Below are 20,699 nucleotides of genomic sequence, written 5' to 3'. Positions count from 1 at the left end.
TGAGACGGAAACTAGTAGGCAGGATCTTTATTAAGGAGTGTTCCTGACCACTATGGAGAACAGTTTGGAGGTTCCTCAAAAAATTAAAAATAGAGCTACCATATGACTCAGCAATCCCACTGCTGTCATATACCCCAAGAAAGGAAATTAGTATATTGAACAGATATCCGCACTCTCTTGTTTGTTGCAGCACTGCTCACAATAGCCAGGATTTGAAAGCAACCTAAGTGTCCATCAACATATGAATGAATAAAGAAAACATCAAAAAAAAAAAAAAAAAAAAAAAGGGCCGGGCGCAGTGGCTCACGCCTGTAATCCCAGCACTTTGGGAGGCCAAGGCGGGTGGATCACCTGAGGTCGGGAGTTTGAGACCAGCCTGATCAACATGGAGAAACCCCGTTTCTACTAAAAATACAAAATTAGCTGGGCCTGGTGGCACATGCCTATAATCCCAGCTACTAGGGAGGCTGAGGCAGGAGAATTGCTTGAACCTAGGAGGCAGAGGTTGCGGTGAGCCGAGATCGTGCCATTGCACTCCAGCCTGGGCAACAAGAGTGAAACTCTGCCTCAAAAAAAGAGAAAAAAAAAAAAGATAACATGGCACATATACACAATGGAGTACTATTCAGCTATAGAAAAGCATGAGATCCTGTCATTTGCAACAACATAGATGGAACTGAACATCATTATGTTAAGTGAAATAAGCCAAGCACAGAAAGACAAACATGACATGTTCTCACTCATTGTGGGATCTAAAAATCAAAACAATTAAACTCATGGACATAGAGAGTAGAAGGATAGATACTAGAGGCTGGGAAGGTTAGTGAGGGGTCAGGGGGAGGTGGAGACGTTTAATAAGTTCAAAAAATAGCAACAATGAATAAGACTTATAATTTGATAGCACAACAAGGTGATTATAGTCAACAACAACTTAATTGTACAGTTAAAAATAACTAAAAGTGTAACTGTATTGTTTGTAACACAAAGGATAAATGCTTGAGGGGATGGATTCCCCATTCACCATGATATGATTTTTTTTTTTTTTTTTTTTTTGAATTGGAGTCTCACTCTGTCGCCCAGGCTGGAGTGCAGTAGCGCAATCTCGGCTCACTGCAAGCTCTGCCTACCGGGTTCACACCATTCTCCTGCCTTAGCCTCCCGAGTAGCTGGGACTACAGGCACCTGCCACCACGCCTGGCTCCTTTTTTGTATTTTTAGTAGAGATGGGGTTTCATCGTGTTAGCCAGGATGGTCTCGATCTCCTGACCTCGTGATCCGCCCGCCTCGGCCTCCCAAAGTGCTGGGATTACAGGCGGGAGCCACTGCGCCCGGCCTCTATGATATGATTACTATGCATTTCATGCCTGTATCAATACAGCTCATGTACCCCATAAATATATACACCTGTACACCTGCTATGTACCCATAAACATTAAAAAAAAAATTTTTTTTTTTAAAGGAGTGTTCCTGGAAGCTTACCTTGAGAAGGAAGGAGAGGGCACAGGGAGGATTAGGCAAAGGGAGAAATTGGGCTCGGATGGAGTTTTGACAAATGCTATAATCCACCCCACAGAGAGCTCTGAACCCAGGAAGGCCTTCCAGAGCTGTTGCAGTTGAGTGAGAGGCTGCGTCAATTAGTCACTGGACATAGGCCACCCTGGGAAGGGCGAACGACCTTGGGTAAGGTTTTTCAGCTGAGGCAGTTCCCAAGGGGGCCCCAAAATGACAGCTGTCTCCTGGTAGAACCTCCCACAGCTCTGGGACCGAGGCCTTCATTCCTGAAGGGGAACCTGAGTGGGACATTACAGTGTTCACTACACGCGGCATGCCCTTTTGCAAGAAGAGCACACCAAATTGTGTGTCTGAAAGTGGAGAACGCACGTGAACCCGTGGCAAGGTCATCTCTGTGGTGCAGGCAAAGCCTCTGCACCCTAGGACTGGTCCATAGTCACCAGGCAAGCTCTGGTCATAGCATTCAGAGAAAGGAGAGTAGGGAAAGAAGTTTATAATCCCCTGCACCTCCTCTGAATCTCTTCCATTATTCTAACTTTCCAATGGCATCTCAGCTGACACTTGACCTGTCACCCCTGAGCAGGGAAACAGTTGGCTTTCCAGCTGGAATGAAGACCCAGCAGCATGCCTGCATTCACACCTCTTCCAGTTTTTTCTTTCTTTCTTCTTTTTTTTTTTTTTTGAGATGGAATCTTGCTCTGTCGCCCAGGCTGGAGTGCAGTGACATGATCTCTGCTAACTGCAACCTCCGCCTCCCGGGTTCAAGCAATTCCCTGCCTCAGCCTCCTGAGTAGCTGGGATTACAAGTGTCCGCCACCACGCCCGGCTAATTTTTATATTTTTAGTAGAGACAGGGTTTCACCATCTTGGCCAGGCTGGTCTTGAACTCCTGACCTCAGGTGATCCACCCACCTCAGCCTCCCAAAGTGCTCGGATTACAGGCGTGAGCCACTGCGCCTGACCCGTCTTTTTCTTTTTTAATATATATTTAAAAATACGGGGTCTCATTACATTGCCCAGGCTTGTCCCAAACTCGTGGGCCAAAGCAATCCTCTGGTCTCAGCCTCCCAAGTACCCAGGTCTACAGGCGCAACCACCACACCCAGCTCTCCCAGTCTCACACCTGCCTTCAGATGTCAACCAAGCAAATCTTTCCCCTTTCTCATGCTTAAGTCCTATTTACTTTCCTTTTGTGATAACCCAAAAATATGGGCCAATGTGAGGAAGGGGCGACTTTTCTGGAACTATAATTTCCCCCTGGCCTTCTTTTTTTTTTCTCTCCCACTGTAGCCAATTGACCCTGATAATGGAATACCCTTATCAACACCCTTTTAATGGAATATTGCTGTCAAGAATCCCCACCTACACCATGTTTTTTTTTCTCTTTTTTTTTTTTTTTTTTTTGAGACAGAGTCTCACTCTGTCGCCCAGGCTGGAGTGCAGTGGCGCAATCTCGGCTTACTGCAAGCTCTGCCTCCCAGGTTCACGCCATTCTCCTGCCTCAGCCTCCCGAGCAGCTGGGACTACAGGCACCTGCCACCACGCCCGGCTAATTTTTTTGTATTTTTAGTAGACACCGGGTTTCACTGTGTTAGCCAGGATGGTCTCGATCTCCTGACCTTGTGATCTGCCCACCTCAGCCTCCCAAAGTGCTAGGATTACAGGCGTGAGCCACCATGCCTGGCCCTTACACCATGGGTTTTCTAATGTCATTTTGGAGAAGCAATATCAAAAATAGATACCACCTTCTGACATTCTGGAATGATTTTTGTTAAACTCACAAAGGTAAATAGAGGAATAAGGCAGAACTACCTAAAAACCATGATCAATCCTTTATGTCAGGACAAGAAAATGTACTCATATTTCCCTTCGAAGTTTTCTTTCAGAGTTGAGCTTTGTAAACATGCATATTGGAATATGTTACAGGTTCTGTTACGGAAGATCAGGGATTCTGTCTACGTCCTGTGGCCACACAAAAAGCCAATCACAGACACAATGAATATTGCCAAGGGAGAAAGGCTTTAATCCGGTGCTGCAGTCAAGGAGACAGGAGCTCATTCTCAAATCCATCTCCCTGATGACTAAAAATAGGGGTTTATATAGCAGGGAGGAAATGTAACCATGTGTAAGAAAACAGGAAGTAGGGAGGATAAGGAAACAATCACAACAAATGAGGTGTCCACATGTCATTGGATGTGGTTGTCTGGTGAGTTTTTCTTTGAAAAAAAAAATTTTTCTTTTGAGAGGCCTGAAATTGATTTCTTAAGGAAGGAACTCACATAAAACAAATGTGAGTTTCAACATTTAAGACCAGAAGGGTCAATTTTTGTTTATACAAAAAAAAAAAAAAAAAAACCAAACCAAACCAAAATAAAAATCCCAAAACTCTCTATGGGATTATTGGGTCAGTTTAGTTCTGTGACTTGTTTGTATTTACAGAAGAATCTTCTAACTTTATATTTTATTTGAAATCTTTGGCTTTGAGCACTGAATAATGACAGATCACTACCAGTCATTTCAGTCTGACTAGAATCAAGTAGGGCTTTCTGTGTATACAGTGGGAAAATAGTTGGCCTGAGTCAGTAAGGAGTAGCTGAGTGGGAGTTGAGATTCTTTTCTATTTTCTTAGATAGATAAGAAATTGAGAGGGCCTTGACCAGGCGCGGTGGCTCATGCCTGTAATCCCAGCGCTTTGGGAGGCTGAGGCGGGCGGATCACAAGGTCAGGAGATCGAGACCATCCTGGCTAACACGGTGAAACCACATCTTTACTAAAAAATTAAAAAATTTTAAAAATTAAAAAAAAAAGAAAGAAATTGAGAGGGCCTGAAAGACCTTTGATGAGATAAATGATATAATGTTGAAGTCAGAAAGTTTTCTTCTATTTCTTTATTTAAGACAGGGCCTCGGCCAGGTGCAGTGGCTTACGCCTGTAATCCCCGCACTTTAGGAGGCCGAGGCAGGCAGATCTTGAGGTCAAGAGATTGAGATCATCCTGGCCAACATGGTGAAACTCTGTCGCTACTAAAAATACAAAAATTAGCTGGGCATGGTGGTGCACGTCTGTAGTCCCAGCTATTCTGGAGGCTGAGGCAGGAGAATCGCTTGAACCCAGGAGACAGAGGTTGCAATGAGCCGAGATCGTGCCACTGTACTCCAGCCTGGTGACAGAGCAAGACTCTCATAATAATAATAATAATAATAATAATACGACAGGGTATCCCTGCATCACCCAGGCTGGAGTGCAGTGGCGCAATCATAGCTCACTACAGTTTCCACCTCCCAGGCTCAAGTGTTCCTTCCACCTGAGCCTCCTGAGTAGCTGGGAGGACAGGTGTGTGCCACCACATCTGGCTAATTTAAAACAAATTTTTTTTTTTGTAGAGACAGGGTCTCTATGTTGCCTAGGCTGGTCTTGAACCCCAAGCCTCAAGTGATGCTTCCATCTCACCCTCCCAAAGGGCTGGGATTACAGGATTGAGTCATCATGTCCAGCCAGTTTTCTTCTATTTCAAAAGGAATTTTAAAGTAATGAGAGAGAAAGGAAAGCACAAAAAAAAAAAAAAAAAAAAAAAAAAAAAAAGAGAAAGGAAAGCACAGAGAGCAAGTGCTGCATGATAGGAAGAAATAAAAATATACAAAAAAAAAAAAATCAGTAAAACCACGTAAAGCGATCTCTCAAAAGAAAAAGATGGAAAAGAAAAAATAATCCTTTGGAGGTATCAGTTCAATCTCTTAACGCTAATTCATAATATTTATGATTTGAATTTCTGTTTTGATAATGAGATAATACTAATTTTTAAATTTTTTGTTGTCTTGGAGTTCCAAGTTTTATACTGGTGACGTCGAGTGCTAAAACTTATCCACTCTAAAAAGACTCTGGATACAGCCACAGGCCAAAACTGCTAGCCTTAACATCCTTCCTCTATTTCTTAGCTTGTCTGTAGAAGAGAAGCAATGAATGGAGAAGACAATAGACACTTAACAGATTTTATCTGTCTTTGCGCTTAGCTAATAAGCATTAAAGCCAGTATGTCTTTAATCCAAGTATGTGTTATCCCAAAGTCCATGCCCTTTCCACCACCTTAGCCTCATATCTACTGAAGATTTCTGAGTCAACATCAAGAACCTGTTATTGAAAAGATCTAAGAAAATGCCAGAGTCAGATTTTTATGGGGTGACTGAATTTCAGAGGAATACATCAGGGGAAGTGAACTAAAGGCTTTTAGTTGAGGAAAGAATATCTGATTCTTAAAGGAATTACTTAATTTGAAATTCTTTTTTTTTTTTTTTTTTTTTTTGAGACGGAGTCTTGCTCTGCCGCCCAGGCTGGAGTGCAGTGGCCGGATCTCAGCTCACTGCAAGCTCCGCCTCCCGGGTTCACGCCATTCTCCTGCCTCAGCCTCCCGAGTAGCTGGGACTACAGGCGCCCGCCACCTCGCCCAGCTAGTTTTTTGTATATTTTAGTAGAGACGGGGTTTCACCGTGTTAGCCAGGATGGTCTCGATCTCCTGACCTCATGATCCGCCCGTCTCGGCCTCCCAAAGTGCTGGGATTACAGGCTTGAGCCACCACGCCCGGCCTAATTTGAAATTCTAAGTATAGCATAGGTGTGATTTTCCAAGGAGAGTGTTCTTAAATCGAATCAGATTCTGAAATATATCGACAACACAGAAAAATGTGTAATCTATATGCTAAATGATTAGACAAGGCAGAGACAAACAGAAAATAGAAACCAGAGGTTATGCTACCATAAATAAAGTAAAGAAGGCAAATTGAAATAAAAATAAGCTTAAAAAAAGAAGAGGAACAGAATAGAGCAAAGCAGTTCTTGCCACCTCTTTTTAAAATCTTTTCCCTACTTTTCTGGGCCCAACACTTGTGTTTGCTGCAGAGAAACAAATGCCGGCCTTGAGACTTATTTAACTACAGTTGACCCTTGAAAAACATGGGTTTGAACTGCAAGGTCCACTTATACATGGACTTTTTTCCACCTGTGCCACCCCTGAGACAGCAAGACCAACCCCTCCTCTTCCTCCTCCTCCCTAGCCTACTCAACTTGAAGATGACGAGGATGAAGACTTTTATGATGATCCATTTCCATTTAATGAATAGTAACTATATCTTCTCTTCCATATGATTTTCTTAATAACATTTATTTTATCTAGCTTACTTTATTGTAAGAATACTGTCTATAATACGTACAGCATACAAAATATATATTAAATGCCTGTTTGTGTTATTGATAAGAGTCCTGGTTAACAGCAGGCTATTAGTAACTAAGTTTTGGAACAGTCAAAAGTTATGTATGGATTTTCAACTGCATGGGGTTCGGCACCCCTGGTATGGTTTAACTGTGTCCCCACCCAAATCTCATTTTGAATTATAGTTCAATAATCCCCAGTATCATGGGAGGCACCTGGTGGGAGGTACTTGAATCATGGAGACAGGTCTTTCCCATGCTGTTCTCGTGACAGTGAATAAGTCTCACGAGATCTGATGGTTTTATAAGGGCAGTTCCCCTGCACATGCTCTCTTGCCTGTGGTCATGTAAGACAGGCCTTTGCTCTTCCTTCGCCTTCCTCCGTGGTTGTGAGGCCTCCCCAGCCATGTGGAACTGAGTCCATTAAACCTCTTTTTCTTTATAGATTCCCCAGTCTCAGGTATTTCTTCACATCAGTGTGAAAATGAACTAATACAGCCCCTAACAAAGGTCAGCTCTAATACCAAGACATGCAAAGGGAGCTTGGTCCTTCTTTCTTCTGTTCTTGGTCCTTCTTTCTTTCTTCTGTTAAAGACCCTACCGTGAACCCGAGACATCCTGGTTGATACAAACAGAAAGATCAGGAGAGGATTGTAAAGGGAATGACTTTCTCATGATGTGAATCTACGTTATTTTATCTTCATGCAAAAGGCAATTGTGTCTCAACTGTTGGGTAACACTGCCCCACAGCAACCAGTAGCAAGTAGCTACTGACTCAGTGTAATACCCTCAAATTATGTGTTTGAGATTAATCTCAAGGATCATAGAAGATACTAGATAATTCTAGAAGACACTAGAAAATTATTCTAGCATAAGGAAACATAATATCCACTCAGGTACTAGCATGAAACTATTAGCCCTTTCTCAACAACAACAACAACACTAACAACAACAAAGTCACTTTGGAAGGCTGAGGCAGGATGATCACTTGAGTTCAGGAGTTTGAGACCAGCCGGGACAACATAGTGAGACCTCCAAAATTAAAAAATTGGTTGGGTGCAATAGCTCACACCTGTAATCCCAGCACTGTGGGAGGCCAAGGCAGGAGGATTGCTTGAACCCAGGAGTTTGAGACCAGCCTGTGGGACATAGTGAGACCTTGTTGCTAAAAAAACAAAACACACACACACACAGTTTTGTTTTTTTTTTTTTTTTTTTAGACAGAGCCTCACTGTGTGGCCCAAGCTGGAGTGCAGTGGCATGATCTCGGCTCACTGCAACCTCTGCCTCCCCGGTTCAAGCAATTCTCATGCCTTAGCTTCCCAAGTAGCTGGAATTGCAGGTGCCCAACCACCACACCTGGCTAATTTTTTTTCTTTTCTCTTTTTTTTTTTTGAGACGGAGTCTCACTTTGTCGCCCAGGCTGGAGTGCAGTGGCTCGATCACGGCTCACTGTAAGCTCCGCCTCCCAGGTTCATGCCATCCTCCTGCCTCAGCCTCCCGAGTAGCTGGGACTACAGGCACACGCTGCCACGCCCTTCTAATTTTTTTGTATTTTTAGTAGAGACGCGGTTTCACTGTGTTAGACAGGATGGTCTCGATCTCCTGACCTTGTGATCCGCCCGCCTCGGCCTTCCAAAGTTCTGGAATTACAGGCAATTTTTGTATTTTTTAGTGGAGATGGGATTTCACCATGTTGGTCAGGCTGGTCCCAATCTCCTGACCTCATGTGATCCACATACCTCAGCCTCCAAAGTGCTGGGATTACAGGCATGAGCCACCGTGCCCAGCCAAAAAACACATATACCTTTTACTTTCAAGAGAAATTGGTCTTTGCTAATACTCTTCTCAAGGCAAACTGGAATTGTCCTTGGAATTGAAGATTGGGTTGGGAGAGGAGGAAAGGCACTTCTACTGTCAGAAGGTGGAAGTGCTGGTGCCATGTGTAAGACGAGCCCTGTGTTAAATATGAGCATACATGGCAGAACCGAGCCACAACCAGAGGTGTGTAAGATCCTCAGGAATTAAAAATGAGATTGTCACTCAACAATAAATAATGTAGCAACCTACATTGTTTAAAGTACATATGTATTTTTGATTTAAGAGAAATTTGAGGTTTCCTGTCATGGTTAATGGTAGGGATATGAAATGTTTTTTGTTTTTTTTTTTGAGACAGAGTTTCGTTCTTGTTGTCCAGGCTGGAGTGCAATGGCTCGACCTTGGCTCACCGCAACCTCTGCCTCCCAGGTTCAAGCAATTCTCCTGCCTCAGCCTCCCAAGTAGCTGGGATTACAGTCATGCACCACCACACCCGGCTAATTTTGTATTTTTAGTAGAGATGGGGTTTCTCCCTGTTGAGGCTGGTCTCAAACTCCTGACCTCAGATGATCTACCCGCCTTGGCCTCCCAAAGTGCTGGGATTACAGGTGTGAGCCACCGTGCCTGGTTGGGATATGAATTTTTACAAAGTGAACTCTTGTCAAAAGAGGAGATAGTAGAGCAAGTTCTGGGGTTTTTCTCTTGTCAACCACTAACTGGTTCACTTTTTATCTTGGTTACTTTTTTCCAGGTCATTCAGTCATTCAGTTTTGTAATACTCTTCTTTCACCCACAGAAAGTTTTTCTCTCTCTCTTTTTCTTTTCCTTGTTTTTTTAAAGACAGAGTCTCCTCTGTTGCCCAGGCTGGAATGCAGTGGCGTGATCTTGGCTCATTGCTACCTCTGCCTCCCCAGTTCAAGCAATTCTCGTGCCTCAGCCTCTCGAGTAGCTGAGATTGCAGGCGCCCACCACCGTGCCTGGCTAATTTTTGTATTTTTAGTAGAGATGGGGTTTCGCCATGTTGGCCAGGCTGGTCTTGAACTCCTGGGCTCAAGTAATTCATCTGCCTCGCTTCCCAAAGTACTGGGATTATAGGTGTGAGCCACCCCACCTGGCTTCTTCTTTGCACAAATTCAAATGTGGCAAAATTAGTTGCAAAGATAGGAGCTAGTTTTAGGAGGCCTATATTCTAATAAAGCTCAGATTATAGAACTGTACATTTACAATTACTTAATGTTAAATTAATCTAAGACACTCAGGTACACTGATGCATGAACAAGAAATAGGGGTTTCAATTGATTAGTTAGAATGAGACTAGGTTATGCTGCAATGACAAACAAACTTAAAATTTCCATGACATATTACTGGTTCATGCTATACATCCACTGAAAGTTGGCAGGGTCTTTGATCCTCAGACCATAAGAGACTCAAGCTGACATTGGCTCACTATCGCGTTACACTACCATCTCAGCACACATCTCAAAGGACACTACGACAGGGCATGGTGTGGAGGACTCACAAACCAAATCCTCCTCACAGCCTAGTGGCCAGACCTAGTCACATGGCTCCAACTTAACAGCTAGAGCTACAAAAAAGAGGAGTACCAGAGATGGTGATTCTTCTCATTGCTACTACACCATGTTATTTGAAAAATAATCTGTGTTATGTGTAGACTGTATGAGTATTGCTGTCATTTTAGAAACATGCTTAATGGACTTTTTATTTAAAAGTCATGATGGGGACAGGTGTGGTTGCTCATGCTTGTAATCCCAGCACTCGGGAGGCCGAGGTAGGTGGATCTCTTGAGGTCAGGAGTTCAAGACCAACCTGGCCAACATGGTGAAACCCTGCCTCTACTAAAAATACAAAAAATTAGCTGGTCATGGTGGCAGGTGCCTGTAATCACAATTATTTGGGAGTCAGAGTCACAAGAATCGCTTGAACCTGGATGCAGAAGTCCCAGTGAGCTGAGATTGCACCACTGCACTCCAGCCTGGGTGAGAGAGCAAGACTCTGCCTTAAAAAAAAAAAAAAAATCATCATGGGAAGAGAGTTGCAGTTTCAACTTACACTGAGTTGAGCTTTGATATAAGAATTCTTGCCTAATGCAATGGCTCACCCATGTAATCCCAGCACTTTGGGAGACTGAAGCAGGAGGATTGCTTGAGCTCAGGGGTTTGAGGCTGCAATGAGCTATGAGTGGCACTGTACCCCAGCCTGGGTGACAGAACAAGACTGTGTCTCTAAAAGAAAAAAAACAACGCTTGTAATCACAGAAGTTTGTACATTTTCATAGGTAGTAGAATCATTGGGCTGGATGTGGTGGCTCACGTCTGTAATCCCAGCACTTTGGGAGGCCAAGGCAGACAGATCACGAGGTCAGTTTGAGACCAGCCTCACCAACATAGTGAAACCCTGTCTCTACTAAAAATACAAAAAATTAGCCAGGCGTAGTGGCGGACGCCTGTAATCCCAGCTACTAGGGAGGCTGAGGCAGGAGAATTGCTTAAACCCGGGAGGCAGAGGTTGCGGTGAGCCGAGATCATGCCACTGTACTCCAGCCCAGGCAACAGTGCAAGACTCTGTCTCAAGAAAAAAAAAAGATTAGAATCACTGGAGAGCTGGTCCCTATCCCTCAATATTTTAGCACAGTGAGTCTAAGGTGCAGTCCAGGAATTTAAATTTTAACAAGCACTTCTGAGGCTTTTCATGCAAGTGGTCTTCAGAGTTTGATAAACACATGAGCACTGGTTTCTGTCTTCTGACAGTGAAGCGTCAAGGCTTCATCATGTGTGTGCGTGTGATTTTTTATTTTGATGAGCAGGGTGCTAAGAAGCAGATGGCTGTTACTTCTAGCACATTGATCTTCACAAGTTGAAAGGCTCCGTGGACATGGATCCCAAGGCTTCAAAGGTGTGTGGACAAAAGCAGCTGAAAGTGAGAGATAGTAGAAGGCACAGTGCAAGAAGCTGTGGAGGATGCAAAAGCCATGAGCGGGTGCGGAGGAAGAATGGAAATGAGGGTGAAAAACACCCCAGTGGACAAACCATGTCGCTGGAGAGAGGGATTAACTTATCTGGGTCAACATATGGTCTGGTGGAAAGAGAACATGCTGAAAGCATTCCACAATATGGCAAAGGATTTTGTGATGGTTTTATTTAGAACCACTTGACTGAGAAACAAAAATGGGTCTGAGAAGGGGCAAAGTCCTGCTGAACTCCCTGTCATTGGAAATGTGATCATTTGCTAAAGAATTAATCAGAGATGTACATGAGTACTTACGTTCAAAGTTTTTACAGCATCTTTGTAATGATGAAAAATTGGAAATCACCTAAGTGTATGCCACTCAGAAATTGGTTAAGAACATTACACTTCATCTATGTGATGGGATGTTATGTAACCATTAAAAGAGATGTTGGCTCACACCTGTAGACTCTGTATTTTGGGAGGCTGAGGTGGGAGGATTACTTGAGGTTAGGAGTTCAACACCAGCCTGGACAACATAGTGAGATCCTGTTTCTCAAAAAAAAAAAAAAAAAAAAAAAGCCAGGTGTGGTGGTGCAATCCTTAATCTTAACTATTTGGGAGGCTGAGGTGGGAGGACTATTTGGGCCCGGGAGGTTGAGGCTGCAGTGAGCTATGATCATGCCACTACACTCTAGCCTGTGTGACAGAGCAAGAACACGTCTCAAAAAAAAGTGGTATTGCCGGGCGCGGTGGCTCAAGCCTGTAATCCCAGCACTTTGGGAGGCCGAGACGGGCGGATCACGAGGTCAGGAGATCGAGACCATCCTGGCTAACACGGTGAAACCCCGTCTCTAATAAAAAAATACAAAAAAGGCCGGGCGCGGTGGCTCAAGCCTGTAATCCCAGCACTTTGGGAGGCCGAGACAGGCGGATCACAAGGTCAGGAGATCGAGACCATCCTGGCTAACACAGCAAAACCCCGTCTCTACTAAAAACACAAAAAATTAGCCGGGCGAGGTGGCGGCGCCTGTGGTCCCAGCTACTCTGGAGGCTGAGGCAGGAGAATGGCGGGAACCCGGGAGGCGGAGCTTGCAGTGAGCTGAGATCTGGCCACTGCACTCCAGCCTGGGCGACAGAGCGAGACTCCGTCTCAAAAAAAAAAAACAAAAAAAAAAACAAAAAAACTAGCCGGGCGAGGTGGCGGTGCCTGTAGTCCCAGCTACTCGGGAGGCTGAGGCAGGAGAATGGCGGGAACCCGGGAGGCGGAGCTTGCAGTGAGCTGAGATCCGGCCACTGCACTCCAGCACGGGCGGCAGAGCGAGACTCCGTCTCAAAAAAAAAAAAAAAAAAAAAAAAAAAAAAAAAAAAAAAAAAAAAAAAAGTGGTATTGGAACATCCAGTAAAGGCAGCAAAATTAACAGGTTTACAAAATTTCCTTCTAACACTGACTGGAATGAAGAAAACAAAATATACCAAAAGAAACATCCTCTAACCCTGTATCTAGGAAATTTTCCCAACCTCATACCACAGACTTCAAGACCTCTAAATCCAAATACAAGTTACCCAATGCATCCAAATAAAAAACAATTAGGTCTGAATTGAAACACAATTCTGGGAACCAACCCACAACTCCTTTTTTGGAGTGAGCTGCAGCACGTGGTGAGAGAAGGCTGAATTTCTAAAAAATCCCACTAATAATTCTCACTTCGGCAGAACAGGCAATAGGGGCCTGAGCTGGCAAGAGAAAAGATCTGGAATGTTCTACTTGGGGCCCCTTTTCCCCTGCTGTACAGTTAAACATCAGTCCAAGGCCACAGTGGTGGGAGAGAGTACAGAAATAGGCTTCTAACAGCAATTGTCCCTGAGGGCCAGGCAGCTACGACATAGCAAGCTGGCTGGAGAAAAGTACTTGTGGCCACAACAGACAAGGCGTTCACACGCTGCTGGGCTGGGATCCAGCTTCATATCTGATCTTCCAGAGAGGGGAGACAAACCCAACCCTCCAGACACACTACCCAGCTATGGGACAGGGTAGATTCTCTATCCATTGGATGGGGACCCTAGTCAAGGGTTTCATCAAAATTAGAAATAAGATGAATGGAAAAATAGGCTAGGTGTGATGGCTCACGCTTGTAATCCCAGCACTTTGGGAGGCCGAGGTGAGCGGATCATTAGAGGTCAGGAGTTCCAGACCAGTCTGGCCAACGTGGTGAAACCTCATCTCTACCAAAAAATACAAAAATTAGCTGGGTGTGGTGGAACATGCCTGTAATTCCAGCTACTCAGGAGGCTGAGGCACGAGAATCTCTTGAACCTGGGAGGCAGAGATTGCAGTGAGTTGAGAGTGCACTTGAGCCTGGGCGATCGAGAGAGACTGTCCAAAAAAAAAAAGGAGAAAGAGTTCCTAGCTTTGACTGCACGTAGACCCACTTCCCTCCCCACCCTTCTCAGACAGCTTTGGGACCAACGAGTAAAAGTGATTTTGATCCAAGCCCCAGCTCAGATTCCATAGGGAAGATGCAGATTGCATGCAGGGAAACAGAGAGACAAGCAAAAGAGACCACATCAGTATTATTTAGGGGGAATAGTGGGCCCATGGAGAACTGCCAAGCAACAAGAAACATAGTGTGGTGTCTATGCAAGAATTCTGCCTCTCATCTAAAAAACAAGGAAGAGGAAGAAAGGAGCTTAAAACATGCAAGACAAAGAATTCTCTCTGGAATAAAATTTCTGAAAATTGTTTCTACTCCCAAGTAAATTAAGAAAACACATAAAATCAAAATAACAGAATGGAGAGGACTGCAGATCTCTGAAATACCTGGTACTTAAATAGACGCAGTAGGTGGAAGAGACTCCTCATTGTCTCCCGTTAGGAAGGGCTACATACATTTTATGAAGCTGTGACTTTTTTTTTTTTTTTTTCTGCTTTAGGTCCAAGGTAGGGTCTTACTCTGTCACCCAGGCTGGAGTGCAGTGGTGCAGTCATAGCTCTCTGCAACCTCCAACTCCTGAGCAGTCCTGTGCTTTATAGGATATTTAGCTCCACCCTGGCCTCTACCCTTAGACATTAGCAGCAGTCTCCTCTTCCCACACACGGCTGGGAGAACTAAAAATGTCTCTAGATATTGCCAAATATTCCCTGGTTGTTGGCGGAGGGGAGGCAGGTAAAATCGCACTCGGATGAGAACCACTGTTTTAGAGATTAAGTAGCTTGCCCAGGTCTCATAAGAGAGAAGTTTGGATTGTTTGTTTGTTTGTTTTAGTACTTTATTGTTGCTGGTTGTTGTTTTTTTTTTTTTTTTCCTTTTTAGAGATGAAGTCTCACTTTGTCACCTGGGATGGAGTGCAGCAGCATGATCTCGGCTTATTGCAGCCTTAACCTCCCAGGCTCAAACAATCCTTCTACCTCAGCCTCCTGAGTAGCTGGGACTACAGTCACGTGCCACCACAGCTGGCTATTTTTGTATTTTTTGTAGAGATAGGGTTTTGTCTTGTTGCACAGGCTGGTCTCGAACTCCTGAACTCAGGCAGTCCTCCCACCTTGGCCTCCCAAAGTGCTGGGATTACAGGTGTGAGCCACCACACTGGGACTGTATTTTGTATTTCTTTGATAACAAGGTCATTATTTTATTGTAGCCTCTCATTAATCATTTGAGTCCCCTTTTTTCAGGTAATTTTCTTTTTTATTTTTATTTTTTTGAGACGGAGTCTGGCTCTGTCACCCAGGTTGGAGTGCAGTGGCGCGATCTCAGCTCACTGCAAGCTCTGCCTCCCGGGTTCCTGCCATTCTCCTGCCTCAGCCTCCTGAGTAGCTGGGACTACAGGCGCCTGCCACCAAACCTGGTTAATTTTTTGTATTTTTAGTAGAGACGGGGTTTCACCGTGTTAGCCAGGACGGTCTCGATTGCCTGACTTCATGATCTGCCCGCCTCGGCCTCCCAAAGTGCTGGGATTACAGGCTTGAGCCACCGTGCCCAGCCTCTTTGTTTTTTTCAGACAGCATCTCAGTCTGTCACCCAGACTGGAGTGCAGTGGTTCAATCATAGCTTGGTGTAATCTTGACCCCCTGGGCTCAAGGAATCCTCTTGCCTTGGCCTCCTGAGTATCTGGGACTACAGGATGAGCCACCATGCTATGCAAATTAAAAAAAAATTTTTGTAGAGATGGGGGTCTCGCTTTTTATTGCCCAAGTTGTTTTTTTTTCTTTTAGATTCAGGGGGTGCATATGCAGGTTTGTTACATGGGTATGTTGTGTGATGCTGGGGTTTGGGCTTCTGTTGAACCCATCACATGAGGAGTGAGCATAGTATCCCATAGGTAGTTTTTCAACCCTTGCCTCCCTCCCTTCCCTATTTTGGAGGTGCTAGTGTCTGTTTTTCCTCATCTTTATGTCCATGTGTACCCAATGTTTATCTCCCACTTACAAGAACATGAGGTATTTGCTTTTCTGTTTCTGTATTGCTGCAAAGGACATGATTTCATTCTTTTTGATGGTTGCAGAAGTTAAATTTTGAATCCAGGTCTGAATCAAAGCTTATGCCTTTTGGCCAGGCACAGTGGCTCATGCCTGTAATCCCAACACTTTGGAAAGCTGAGGCAGGCAGATCACTCCAGGCCAGAAGTTCGAGACCAACCTAGGCAACATGGTGAAACCCTGTCTCTACTGAAAATACAAAAATTAGCAGGGCATGGTGGCACATACCTGTAATTCCAGCTGCTTGAGAGGCTGAGGCATGAGGATTGCTTGAACCTGGGAGGCAGAAGTTGCAGTGAGCCTAGATCGTGTCACTGCACTCCAGCCTGGGCAACAGAGCAAGACTCCCTCTCAAAAAAAAAAAAAAAATTAAAAAGCTTATGCCTTTTGCCGTCATGCACTGCCCTGTCTTTCCCACTTCACCTCCTGCACGCCTCCCCACTGCCTTCAGGTATGCTGTACTCTTCCTCCTGCCATAGTTTCTGCCCTAACCTCAGCCTGGAACTTTCTTCCTTTCCCGATCCGACTTGGACAATTCTGATCATTTATCAACAGATAGCCAGAGTTGTCACCTAGGGCAGCCCCAACCCCAAATCCTAAATTCAATGACATCAGTCTCTGACCGCAGCCTCCGTGCCCTCCACTGCCTGCCTCTCGCCCAGGCTCTGAGGAGTTAAGACTGAACGTGCTTGTGTGCCATGATTTGCCTAGAGCCTAGGGTATAGAAGACCGACTCTTGTTTGCTGAGTCAAATTAAGTTGAAGCCCACTGCAGATACTTCTCTATCTCATTGAGATATCTAGGACCTCAACCCTTCTTGTTTCCTTCAGTTATTCATTGGAAAGTTATTTGCCAAATACTTTCCCTTGCCACATAGTCCCTGTAGCAGTCAGGGTTCTCCAGCGAGACAGAACCAACAGGCTTCATATATGAGAGGGGATTTATTAGGGAAATTAGTTCATGTGATTATGGAGACTGAGAAGTCCCACAACCAGCCATCTATAAGCTGGAAACCCCAAGATGCTGGTAGCATGGCTTAGTCCAAGTCTGAAGGCCTCCAAACCAGGGAAGCCGATGGGGTGTAACTCTCAGTCCAAGGCCAAAGGCTGGAGACCATGAGGGACTGCTGGTATTAAGTATTCAGGCCAGGGAGCCTGAAGTTGTCGTCCAAGGAAAGGAGAGGAAGAGTGTGTCCCAGCTCTAGCAGATAGATGGACATATTGGTCTTTTCTCTGTTTCTGTTCTCTCTGGGCCCCCAGCAGATTGGATGGTGACCGCGCTGAGGGCAGATCTTCCCTACCTCGTTTACAAAGACTCAGATGCTATCACCTCTGGAAACACCCTCGCAGACACACCAAAAATAATGCTTTACCAGTTTTCTAGGCATTCTTTAATCCAGTCAAGTTGACATCTAAAATTAACCATCACATGAGGCGGGTGGATCAATTGAGGCCAGGAGTTTGAGACCAGCCTGGCCGACATGGTGAAATCTCGTCTCTACTGAAAACAAAGAAAATCAGTCAGGCGTGGTGGCATGTGCTCTGCTTGTAATCCCAGCTACTCAGGAAGCTGAGGCACGAGAATCACTTGAACCCCAGAGGTGGATGTTGCAGTGAGCCGAGATCGTGCCACTGCACTCCAGCCTGGGCGAAAGAGGGAGATTCTGTCTCAAAATACAAATAAACAAACAGGCCGGGTGTGGTGGCTCACGCTTGTAATCCCAGCACTTTGGAGGGCCAAGGCAGGCGGACCACCTGAGGTCAGGAATTCAAGACCAGCCTGGCAAATACGGTGAAACCCCACCTCAAAAAAACAAAACAAAACAAAACAACAAAAATAAATAAAACAAATACCATATAATAGATTTAACCATCACACTCTCAGGAAACAAGTCAGAGATAGAAGATGAAGATGATTCTTTATACTTTAATGGGGGTAAGTGGCAGAAAATAAATAGGCAGTTATTGCAATTGTACGGGATGCTCTATATGGGAGGTGGGGTTTTTTGTTTTTTGTTTTGTTTTGTTTTTTTGCTATCCAGACTAGACTCCAATTGAATCACCTTGTTCCAAAGATTCTTGAGTCCCACAACTTATCTCTTCACTTTACACAGTTGCCTTGCAAACCATCAGACTGAGACGAATGTGCACTAACCTTATTGCTGGATGCTACCAGATTGGTAAACTTCACCTAGCTTCTCAGAAACTCCTCCAAAACTTGACCTCTCTCCTCAAATTTCCCCCACCTCTTGATTGGAGGGGACTTTGCTTCCAAAAGACCTGCCCAGAAACCATCTTTCTTTCTCAGCCATGCACTTCCCACCTGTTTCAGAGGCCAAGCTTTCCCTGCACCTGTCTCTCCTGAAACCTTGCTCCTGAATTACCTTCTCTCTCCCTCTGTGTTGTCATCTTCTCACATCTTTCCATTCAAGAAAAAAAGTCTATCCAGAACCCTTGGCCTACCTCAAGTTACCATCTCATCTTTCTTTCTTTTTCCATAGCCCAGTTCTTTGAAAATGCCATGTTCACTCATCATCTGCATTTCCTCACCTCAAAAAAGCTAGACTGTCTTTTTTGGTGTCTATAAGCACCTCCTCAGGCCAGGTACGGTGGCTTACACCTGTAATCCCAGCACTTTGCAAGGACAAGGCGGGTGGATCACTGAGGTCAGAAGTTCAAGACCAGCCTGGCCAACATGGCAAAACCCCGTCTCTACTAAAAATACAAAAATTAGCCAGGTGTGGTGGTGGGCGCCTGTAGTCCCAGCTACTTGGGAGGCTGAGGCATGAGAATTCCTTGAACCTGGGAGGTGGAGGTTGTAGTGAGCCGAGATTGTGTATTGCACTCCACCCTGGGCGACAGAGCAAGACTCTGTCTTAAAAAAAAAAAGAAAAAAGAAAAAAAGAACCTCCTCGTTCATGGTCTGATCCAAAAGTCATGCTTCAGTTCATCTCTCCATAGCATTTGCATTTGTCAAAATTAACACTCCATGTTTTCTTTCTAGAAAAGAAACACTATGGCATTTTTACATAGTAGGATTTTCTCTCTCTTTCTCTCTCTTTTTCTGTCTTTAAAGAGACTGGGTCTTGTTTGGTCTCCCAGGCTGGAATGCAGTGGCACGATCACAGCTCACTGCAGCCTTGACCTCCTTGACCTCCTGCGCTCAAGCAGAGTCTCAAGCGATCCTCCCACCTCAGCCTCCCAAGTAGCTGGGACTATAGGTGTGTGCCACCACGACTGGCTAATTTTTTAATTTTTTGTAGAGATGGAGTCTTGCTATGTTGCTCAGGCTAGTCTCTCGCTCCTATGCTCAAGGAATCCTCTCACCTCAGCCTCCCAAAGTGTTGGGATTACAGGCATGAGCCTGGCTGGGATTCTCATTTACAAAAATTCCAGGCACTCTACGCAATGAACTAAACAACACACAAATCTATGAAAAGCAGTGTGAGCCCCCTGGGTTTTCAATCTTCCCCTGTGAGCTATCTTCCACGCTGTACAAATACACCCATGGAGAAAGGTTTCTCCTCCTTCTTCCCCTTCCCATTCCCATTCCCCTGCCTCCTTCCTCTCTTCTTTTGGTATCTTCCTTTCACTTGACGTGAATTTCTTGCTTATGTCTTTTTCTTTGTTTTTCTGTTGTTTTGGGCAGAGAACACATCCTCCCCACTCCTGATGGCTGAGTCAAGTGAGGGAGTGTGAACAGCCAGGACTCTCCCTACCCCTTTGCTGACTCTACCCCAGGGGAGGCAGGTAACCTGTCAGGGTTGAGGAAATGGCCCCCAGCCATGCTCAGCTCACCTTCTCTCTTTCTGAAAGCAGGATAACCCTATCTTTGCTGGGGAGAGGTCTTCTGCGTTCCAGCACTGCTATGAGGGGTTGGCACCTTGTAGATTTCGCATCCAGTATTAGAAGACACTCACTTTTCACACTAAACTACGCCTTCCATCCTAGCCCCTACTCCAGACTAAGGGTGAGATTTGGGATCCCAGCAGCCCTACTCTTTGTCCCACATCTCAATTTGTTCAGAATTCAGGTTAGAAAGAAGCTCCGGTAACATTTATTCAAACATCCAAACATTTGGTGAGTTGTTTGTTCTTTTTATTTATTTATTTATTTATTTATTTATTGAGACCGGGTCTCACTCTGTCACCCAGGCTGGAGTGCAGTGGCACGATCTTGGCTCACTGCAACCTCCACCTACCGAGTCCAAGCAATTCTCCTGCCTCAGCCTCCCGAGTAGCTGAGATTACAGGCACGCACCACCACGCCTGGCTGATTTTTGTATTTTTAGTAGACATGGGGTTTCGCCATGTTGCTCGGGCTGGTGTCAAACTCCTGGGCTCAAGTGATCCGCCCATGTTGGTGTCCTAAAGTGCTGAGATTACCAGTGTGAGCCACCATACCCCAGGCAAATTGTTTGTTCTTTTTCGTCAAGTAGAGTGGGCACGATGGCTCTCATTCCATCTCACAGGCCTCACGGTATTTTATTTGTCTCATGAGGTGGTTTATGGTCTTTCTCCCTTAATATCAATATCTGTGTCTAATTTTTATGTAGTCAAATATGTTGGCCTTTTCTTTTCTGGCATCTCCCACTCAAAAGATATAGAAATGTTCTCAAAATTTTCTTTTATTGTTTGAAAACTTGTTTTGATCATTGATACATCTGAAACTTGTTATTCATACAGTTTAACTTGGGGAGTCCAATTTTATATTTTACCAGATGGACA

General features: G+C 44.7%; 1 long non-coding RNA gene across 1 annotated transcript in view; it reads left to right on the top strand.

The window, feature by feature from the left end:
- LOC141407660 (uncharacterized) overlaps positions 1 to 11,468 on the top strand; it is a 50,391-nt gene extending 38,923 nt beyond the window's left edge. Inside the window, exon 3 of the long non-coding RNA XR_012417559.1 lies at positions 11,357 to 11,468. This is a non-coding gene — a long non-coding RNA (uncharacterized lncRNA). The remainder of the gene's footprint in view (positions 1 to 11,356) is intronic.
- The last annotated feature ends 9,231 nt before the right edge of the window (positions 11,469 to 20,699 follow it).

The sequence above is a fragment of the Macaca fascicularis genome, chromosome 9, assembly GCF_037993035.2.
Source record: "Macaca fascicularis isolate 582-1 chromosome 9, T2T-MFA8v1.1".
In the NCBI taxonomy this organism is placed as follows: Eukaryota; Metazoa; Chordata; class Mammalia; order Primates; family Cercopithecidae; genus Macaca; species Macaca fascicularis.
This window is presented reverse-complemented; position numbering and strand designations above follow the sequence as displayed.